This window comes from Cucurbita maxima, unplaced genomic scaffold (assembly GCF_002738345.1).
Source record: "Cucurbita maxima cultivar Rimu unplaced genomic scaffold, Cmax_1.0 Cma_Scf00015, whole genome shotgun sequence".
NCBI classification, from domain to species: Eukaryota; Viridiplantae; Streptophyta; class Magnoliopsida; order Cucurbitales; family Cucurbitaceae; genus Cucurbita; species Cucurbita maxima.
Genome location: NW_019272031.1, coordinates 1,167,201 through 1,177,110, shown reverse-complemented (window position 1 = coordinate 1,177,110; position 9,910 = coordinate 1,167,201).

The window sequence follows — 9,910 nt, the reverse complement described above, 5'->3', positions numbered from 1 at the left end:
AAAAAAAAAAAAAAAAAAAAAAAAAAAAAAAAAAAAAAAAAAAAAAAAAAAAAAAACAACTACCCTATGCATGTACCACGGTCCCAAGGTGTACGATGCCGCCGTCGATGTCACATAGGTGCCTTGCCCTTATCTGAAAAAGTAAAGTAGCACGAGGCTTGAGTATTTCCAGAATACTTAGTAAGGGACCCCCTATCAGGGTTATGCAACAATCACATGCAATGAAATGATGGGACCTATCGTTTCGTTTCGTTTTTCCTACACTGCTATCCTAACGGGTAATCGTGGACGTGTACCATATACTCTACACACAGCTGATACGTGCGAGTATGGGCTCACCAACTAGTTCACACACCGCTGGGCCACTTTCCTTATCTGGTGGGCATACTCTGGGAGCCCCTTATGCCGGAACCCGTTAAAACTAGTAACTGTCACGGCAGCGCTATGCAAAGCATAACGATCGTTGTCCTGCCATTGGATGTACGCGTTTGTACCCTCGTGATGGGATAGGGGAATCCCCCCAAATGCATGAACACACAATATGCATAAGGTCCCCACTAGTCCTACATTTATCATAATGAACATAACCCCTGTCACGTTTCATGTTTACATGTCATTCTCATTTTCATTTCTTTACGTATTATACATATTCCTAACGAGGTTATGTTTCCATGCAGCTTACCGTATTTCATGTCATACAATTCATGCTGTTTACATTCAAATATTCCATACAATCATGCCATAATCATTCAAGAATAACATATCGTCACATGCATAACATATCACATCAAACTAAGCAGCATACATAGCATACATTCATGTTCACATGATTACGTACTTAAGCACAACCAACTAGCATACAATTTAATGACACGTGCGAATCCACGGGCACGTGCCAACAAACAACAATTAACGCGTAACCTACGATTGGTGAGCCATTTACCTGATTAGCTTAAGTCGTTGGCACGTATATATCCTTAATGAAAGTTCGATTCTGTCCTTTGAAATTCAAGTCAACCTATGTGAGCCCATGACATCATTTTCAAGTTTGAACTCTATAAAATTATTTCTCTAATTTACATGGTTAAAATTCTGATATTTCTTGTTAGATAAAATTTGATAGAGTTTCATGCCCTCTTATTATAGTAAAATATGAAAGAAGATTTGATCCTAAATTGATTTCTTACAACCATAATTATAAGGAAAAAGGAAATCTGAGATAGGATTTTACGTAATAATATACCAAAATTTCTCCTGCATCATAATTTTGTTGAAACACCATTTTACTTTTTCCCAAATCTGACAATCTAACATTTTTTTTTATTTATTTTTGGACGAAATGGTGATATGGTGGGGTTGTGGAAGGAGAATAAAGTTGGGATGAGATGTTAGTGGAGAGAGGTGGGTAAATTTTATTTTTATTTTTATTTTTAAGTAATCTTTTTTAGTTAATTAATTATGAATTATTTTTATTTTTATTATTTTGACGTATATATTTTTTTATAATTATTTTTATTTGTTTATTTATTTTTATTATTATTATCATTATTGTTATTATTATTTTTATTATTTTATTATTATTATTTTTTTTTTTTTTTGGGCTATTACATCCATCTAATTAAATGAGTTGGTTTGAACAAACATCTTTAAGTATGTAGCATTAATCTCGCCATGTCCCATCATAACATTGCTCCCCTTGATTTCTTCTTGAAACTTAAAGATAGTGTTACAAGGAAGAGCTTGGGATTGACTTCGTACCTCCTCGTGGATTGTAGCCTAAGTTATTTGCCTCCAATGTTGGTCAAAAAAACTAATATTTTCTTCTAGTTAAATGAATTTGTTTGAACTAATATTTTAAGTGTGTGACCTTAATGTCTAAAAATTCTTCTCAATCTACAGCTCACCCAAAAAAAACAGAGAAATTGACTTCTTGGGCAACTCCATCCAAGACGTTTTAGCTCTATTATTCTGCGGACACTATGGATGCAGCCCACTTTTGTATATGATAAAAACAATGTGATCATTAAATTGTACATGTGGAGACATGTGAGTGGGGGCGTCCTATGCAATGAGTATTGCATAAGATCGGACCATGAAGAAAATCACGCTCACTTTACAATCTCGTTTACTGTTGAGACTGATTTTCTTTTCATTCGATGACCTAGGTAACTCGATCTTAATCCTGAGCTAACCATGAACTCCTGTTTATTCGGAATTATCCTTAGATTTGCATGGGTGAGAGTGGCTCAAGTTCGCCGAGTCAATAGGCCTCCCATTTCAGGGGTAAGACTGGGTAAATGGCTGGGGACGTGGGGTGCAAAATGGAATTCACTCCTACCCACTTTTAGGGATAGAAGAGAGGTAGTTCCCTTAAGTACTGACTCCAGGTCTTGAACAAGGGACCCCACCCTCTCATTGGCCTGAGAGGGATTCAGTTTACTGGTTGGACCACAAACCAATTGTTCATTAGAGGATCAGTTAGACATAAGAAACAAGAAGTAACTTTAGGGGTAAAACGGTAAATTGACCCAGCTCTAGTTACGAACAACCTGTGAAGGATCGACTTACTAATCATGGTTATATCAAATGGACAGAAATATATCTATAGTGAGGGGAGTGCAACTACTAGGCTATAGTGGAATGTCTTAGTAGTTAACAAATATTGGTTAACAAGATTAATGAGTTTAACTGGTTAATCTTGGATCGTTGGAGCCCATGATCTATAGGTCCATTAGGTCCCTCTACTAGCTCATATCAGACTAAACCATAGAACAGTGTGACGAGTGAGTTTGAAGTGTTCGAATTCAAAGTAGGGAGAATGCGCTACATATATACGATATTTTTAACCGCATTTTTGTTTATTTACGAATTAAACAAAAAGAGAGAATCTGAGGTATTTAAATAAGATTTAAATATCTTAATCAAATATGTGTCGGAATTAATTGGGATTGACATTTGAATTAATATTAAATATTAATTAAATAGTTTAATTAATCATTTAATATTACTTTAATTTGAAATTAATAATTCAAATTGATTGTTGAATCAAAATGAAGAAAGTCAAAATGTTGACTTCATTTAATGGAGTAATGGAAAACTCCATGTTAGTGGAATTTTGAGGTGTCAAAATTTAATTTAACCAAACTTGCATGCTTGCCAAATAAACCCCACAAATTTGAGTAGAATTTTGAGTGTCAAAATTTGGTGTTCTCAAATTTGCATGAACATGCAAACATGACTCTATAAATAGAGGGATCATAATATATGAAAGGTCTTTTTTTTGGTGAAAAACCTTGAGAAAAACCTCTCACAAACACTCTCTTCATATATACAAAATCTCTCCCAAGTTTAGTCACACACCGAATTCCACAATCCCGTTCTAAGGCTGAAGGATAGTGGAGAAGACACTAGTGGTGGTTCGAAACCGGTTCGTGAGGAAAAAGGAATTTAAACTACAAAAGGTTAGTATTCAAACTCATTAAGTTTTAATACTTATGAACATGCTAGTTATTTACTATATTTAATGTTCTAAAAGTGCCTAAGATCCAAATTGCTTCCCCATGTGTTATATTAACACCATCAATTAGAAGCAAATGATTTTTTCTCTATTGCATACTTAAACTATTTTGTGCATTCGTGTGTCATTGTAGTCACATCGGTAGTAAAATATTAGGTCGTGACAACTAGATTTTTTATCAGGAAGATCGTAGCTTTGTTGTCCACGTATAGCGTTGGTGGACCACCTTCTCTTCCGATGAGTTCTTCCATCATCCGCGTAAGCCAGTCCCCCTATGTGACTACTGTCGAAGCGGCGATGTACTCATCTTAACAAGAAGACAAAGAAACTACCTTTTGTTTAGTTGATTTCCAGCAGATCTCGCTGCCTGAGAGGATGTAAATCATCCCACTGGTGCTTTTACGATCATCAACGTCACCGGCCATGTCACTATCATTGTAGCCGACCAGCTCAAGCTTCTCCTTTCCTCTCTCTACATAGTATCTCACACCCCAGCCTCTGGTTCCAGCCACGTAGCGTAGGATGCGCTTGATAGCAATAAGATGCTCCTCCCTAGGTGCTTCCATAAACCTACTCACGTATCCAACGAAATAAGCGAGGTCAGGGTATGTGAATACCAGATAGCCCAAACTTCCGACAATATTGCGGTAATTGGTGGCCTCGACTATTGTCATAGTGCCGACCTTTCTTAGCTGGAGTCGGGCCTCCATTGGCATCCTTGTAGGGTTACTGTCTGCTAGCCCAGCTGTCTCTAGTCGCTTCTTCGCGTACGCACCTTGACAGATGGTGATGTCGGCAATACTCTGTTACACTTCGATGCCGAGGTAGTAACTGAGCACGCTGAGATCGCTCATCTTGAAGTTCTTTGACATCTCCCTCTTGAATCTTTTAAGAACTTTCATCTCGTCTCTAGTGATTATGAGGTCGTCGATGTGCACTCCCATGATCAGTCGCTACTCGCCGTGACAGTGCGTGTACATGTCATGTTCAGAGGCACAGCGCTTGAGCTTCAGTAACAGTAAGGTACTATCGAGCTTCGCGTTCTAGGCTCATGGTGCTTGTCGAAGCCCATAGAGTGCCTTGTGCAGTCGCAATATCTTGCTGGGTTGTCGTTGCCCAGGAAGCCAGGTCGTTGTCAGACGTAGATGGTCTTCTTCAGCTCTCAGTTGAGGAAAGCAAACTTCACATCCATGTGGTGGACCTCCCAGGAATGATGTGCTGCGATCGCCAGCAATAGGTAGATAGATTCCAACCTTGCCACCGGAGCAAATACATCTTCGAAGCCCACTCATTGCTTCTGGACGTAGCCCTTTGCCACCAGATAGGCCTTGTGCTTCACTACTTCTCCCTCTTTGTTATGCTTCAGTTTGAAGACCCATTTGAGCCCTATGGCTTGGTTTCCTAGTGGCATGTCCTCTAGACTCCATGTCTTGTTCTCAGTGATGGACGCCATCTTTTCCTGCATTGCCTTCAGTCAGCACAACCACCTCTTCTTCGAGCTAACGATATTTCTGTTTCTACCGTCTCCTACTCATCTTCTGAATTAATTTCGAGTTTTGCTTAGAAGGCGCATAATGCTGCTTTTTATGGACATTTGGATAGCCCCTTACATATGAAACCAAAAGGGGATCATGGTTTTGACTCTCACAAGTTAGGCGGTGAGGTCTTCACCAGGGAGTCCTAACTCTTTGTTGGGAGGATTTATATTCCTCTTCCCTGTCTTCAAATCTATCACTTTTCCCACCTCTGAGGAGTTTGGTCGATAATTCTCATTTTCACCACTTGTGGATGCTCTATAATGCCTCATCCCTTGGGGTTCATTGCTATCAAGATCAAACAATTATTTGGCAATATCATAGACTGTGGAGAGGATTTCAACTCTTTGTTCGTAGAGCTTGTTTTCACCCATGACTTTAGCCCCCAGATAAAGTTGAAGATCTTGCTTAACGTAATCTCAGATACTACCCGTTTGACTCAACTCTCTTAATTTTCTTCTGGCGATTATCTCGACATTCCCTAGGAAGAACTGAGAATGAAGTTCTTGTTTCAAGTTATCCCAAGTGTCCACAGTACATCGACCATCTTGAATGTCCATGTACTTGGACTCCACCATAACTTTGCATCGTCGACTAGAAGCATTGTTGCCAATGTGACCTTCACTTCCTCTGCCACAGGACTCCACCAAAACAGTTGGAAGAATTTAAGAAAGCAACATTATATGATTATAAGCAAATTAAGAAATACCACGGTTTAAGTAGCATATAACTCAGGGTAGGAAGAAATGACAACTAGTCATATCCCACTATAGTACATTTTGGAGCATTTTTAGCCTTGGCGGGTGTAGACATGATTTTGGTGAACGGTCATATACCCCCGTATTGACCCAACATGAAATGGTATAGGGCTATATAGAATGAAAGCATGTAAAAGGGGGTTTGGAACAGGCATGCAACCATGGACAACATGTCCTGGACAAGAAAGACTAGGACATCCGCCATTGGCCATAGGAAACATGTCTTTTTCAAACATGATCGTGACACCTTGCATGATACTCGGGGATTTGCTAACCTCGGGGCGTCCGACTACGAACAACTAGTAAATTTTGATGGATCCATGGAGGTGCGACATGTCTGCAGACTCACGCTCGTACATGTAGGCCATGTGTAGGGAAGTAATACACATCCAATTTTGTTTGGACCAGAGACCACCTTTATGATGATTTTAACGGTAGGCCTTTAATCATGAACTGCATGTGTTTGCATTCTCTGACGCTAATATTGGGTTCACTTAGTAAGTATTTCTTAAAATACTCAAATGTCCTGCTACTTCTATTTCAGGCAAAGACAAGGCACCCCTGTACGATTGACCAATGCACAGGTAAGTGGTATTTCATTTCTTAGACTTTAGGTTAGTATAAGGTGTTTTTAATTTTAATTTTTATTTGTTTTATTTAGTTTCTTTATGTTGCTTTAAAGATGTTTTCAAACATGTAAGTCCATGACAATGTTTTACGATGAAGATTTAAGTGTTTATTTCTGCATAAGAGAGTATGTTATGATGATGGTGGCGACATTAGGTTAGTAGAAATCTAGGATCATTATACTTTAAACATAAATTCCAACCGTCGATTGTTACAAAAGAATAAGACCATGTCCATTTGTTTTGAAAGCCTTTTTCGAATGCATTTGCATAGGAGCAATTTTGATATACTCTACGTTCAAAGGTGGGTATATTTCCTAACTTACCGACCAGTGTTAAATAAATTTACATCTCCGAAGTTAAAATGATTTTTATTATGCATAAATTGACCAATAAAATACAAAATATACAATAGGGGTGTTTAAGAAAATCGAGACAGACAACTAAAATTTTATTTATTTGATTAATGATAAACACTTGACAAAAAAATTGTTGTACCTCATATCAAATTGGGACACTTTAGTGTATAAGACTAACATGACAACCACTACACTACACCAACTAAAGGTTGATAATAAAAAAAAAATAGTTAATATTTAAAATTTTAATGTTTTAAAAATATCCTTAGAACCTCCAAAAGTTTGTTCTACATTATATTCACCATTAAGGACCAGTGACAACTATACAACTTGGTTACAAAATGCATTATAACTTGTTAAATTTAAAGCAATTCGATCGATTTAGGGTCTTAACGCATGGTTATCAATATTTTTCTTTCATATATCTTTAATTCATACTTGGTGGTTCATACAAAGATTCAAGCGATTTCTACAAGTATTTCTTAAGAAAAGTCTAAGATGGTTACTTACCTCATAGTTGACGTATGGAACCTCCGTTCTCGAGCAATTGTATCCCAATTACTTCAAATTTTCTTAGACACAATCATTAGAGTGCCTAGTTTCTATAACCATAAATTTTTTTCATAAGAATTGGTCTAGAAGAAGATTAAAATTAAGAAAAATTGAGGGAGGGTCACGTTCCGGTTTGACATGGTGGGTTCAATTGAATTCGCCACATCGTTGTCTTCTTCATTTGGAAGGAAGAAGACACGCACATCCAATAGCGCCACCCTCTAAAAACGCCTCTCGCCATCTCCAATCATGGCATTGCTCCCCTTTATTTCTTCATGATACTTAAAAGATGGTGTTACAAGGAAGAGATTGGGATTGATTTTATACCTTCTCGTGGATTGTAGCCTAAGTTATTTGCCTCAAAAGTTCATCAAAAAACTGATTTATCGTTGGAGTTCAAACCAAAGATTTCTTATTGGGTAGTCGTTTCTAAGGATTTTCAGGACTCAATTGCTTCATGGAACTTATTCCTTATACTTCCATCTAGTGGTTTGAACAAACGTCTTTAAGTGTGCGACATTAATTTTGAGAAATTCTTCTCAATCTATCGCTCGCCCAAAAAAGTAGAGAATTGACTTCTTTGACAACTTGATCTAGGACGTTTTAACTCTAGATTTCTTTTCAAAATTACTCAACTCAATCCTCTAAAGCTTAAGGAATGTGCAATCTAAAGAAAAATAGACGGTAGATTGTAGTTCGATACTTTACCTGAAACTTATCTTCTTCAATTGGCACGTTCTTGGGATTAATTCTTTTCATGGTCTTCTACAAAAATTTTCCTGGAAGGTGCAGAAGTTAATTGGTATTGGCCTTGCTCGAAAAATTTACATGTAGGCTTAGATTGAAATTTCAAGCTTTTTACTTCCTTCTCTCATGGCGATTGGAGGAATGGATTCTAGGCTCTTTCAATCCTTGATTCCTACATAAAACTTGTAGGAACAAAGGGAAATGGGGTACTCAAGAATTTCAAAGCTTTTACTTCCATCTTTAATGGCGGCAACCATTTGAGGAATGGGTTCTAGGCTCTTTCAAATCCTCCTTCCTAATCACGTAATTGAAAGTCGATCAATCAAAGGGTTAGTGAAAAAAAAAAAGAACGTTACTCAGAGGCCCAACGTGAATTATTATGGACTTTTGGATCATCAAAAACCGTCTAAAATCTAAAATCGTACAAGAACACGAGGTAAGTTTCTAACCTTTCATTCTCGATTTTAGTATAATGATCTTGTCACGACCTGACTTTTTGAAGTTTCTAAAATAAAATTCGACGAAAGTGGAAAAAAAAAAAGGAAAAGTAAAGTATAATAAAGATAAAAATTTGCGGAGAAAATCATAAAACAAAATACAATGGACTCCAAAATGTAAAAACAAACTGACGCTATGAAACTACACCTCTCTATGACAGTGCAACTCTCGAGCACCACTCCACTTTGACCAATACCTGACAAAGAAAGGGGTGAGTACAAAAATATACTCAAAAGCAACCTACTTGTAGGCTTTCATTGCTTCCTTCTCCTAGTAGGTTCCCACGACTTTCCTTTGATCTATAAGAAGTTCGTGCTCACCCTTTACAGTGTCCTAAACTATTGTGTAGGTCTCGAAGTTCCAATTGATTTCTCATTGATCGTCTACTAATGTAGTCCCTAGTCCCTCTTTGAGACTAGTTTATGACGTCACAACATTGGTCTTGACTCGTTCCTACACTCAATAAGGGCTCTCATCCTAATACCTACCTGTGTAGTCGCTAGTCCAACCGAGACTGGTTTACAGGTTCGCCTATTTCTACCCTCAATAGGGGCTAATATCTTGAGCTAACTACCCATATAGTCTCTAGTTCTTCTAAAAAATCGGTTTAATGGGATTAGAGCGTCGTCCCTGACCTGACTCTACATTCTAGTGTCATGATTTTGTAAGCTACTTAAATCAAGTTAAGACACCGTTGAGGCCTACTAGGTTCTTAGGGCGGCGTCCAGGCGGTTTAAACTTTATTTCTCAATTCCAAGGCGTTTTGAGTTAGACCTATGTGCACCTAAGGATTGGTTAAGTAGAGAGGCTAACATCTAGTTCTACATGTAAACCACACTAGTTATAGTGCCCTAATCTTAACTGAGTTCTTGATGCATCATTCTCTATTAGGAAAATATATCTATCAACTGTCTTTAACACGTAAGACGTGTTTACCCATTCACATATGTTTATTAAGATGGTATTCTTACCAACCTCTATTGCATAGAAATAATAAGGTATAAATCATACACACAATCAAACAAACTCAATTGGGAGATACATCCATCAATCACCCGGAGCACAGATCATAATATCCCTTCTTCTATCATACCACACTAGAAGACATTAAATTAGACACAATTCTCAATTCTTTTGTTCTAAGGGAAATTTCATAATTTTATAATATACATGTCATAATTATCCAAAAATTTCAATCTAGGACCCAGTGTCCTCGTTAGCCCTCGTTCCTTTCTCTAATCGATGTAGAATTTCACTGGATGTGATTTTTTTTTTTTTTTTTTTTTTTTTTTTTTTTTTTTTTTTTTTTTTTTTTTTT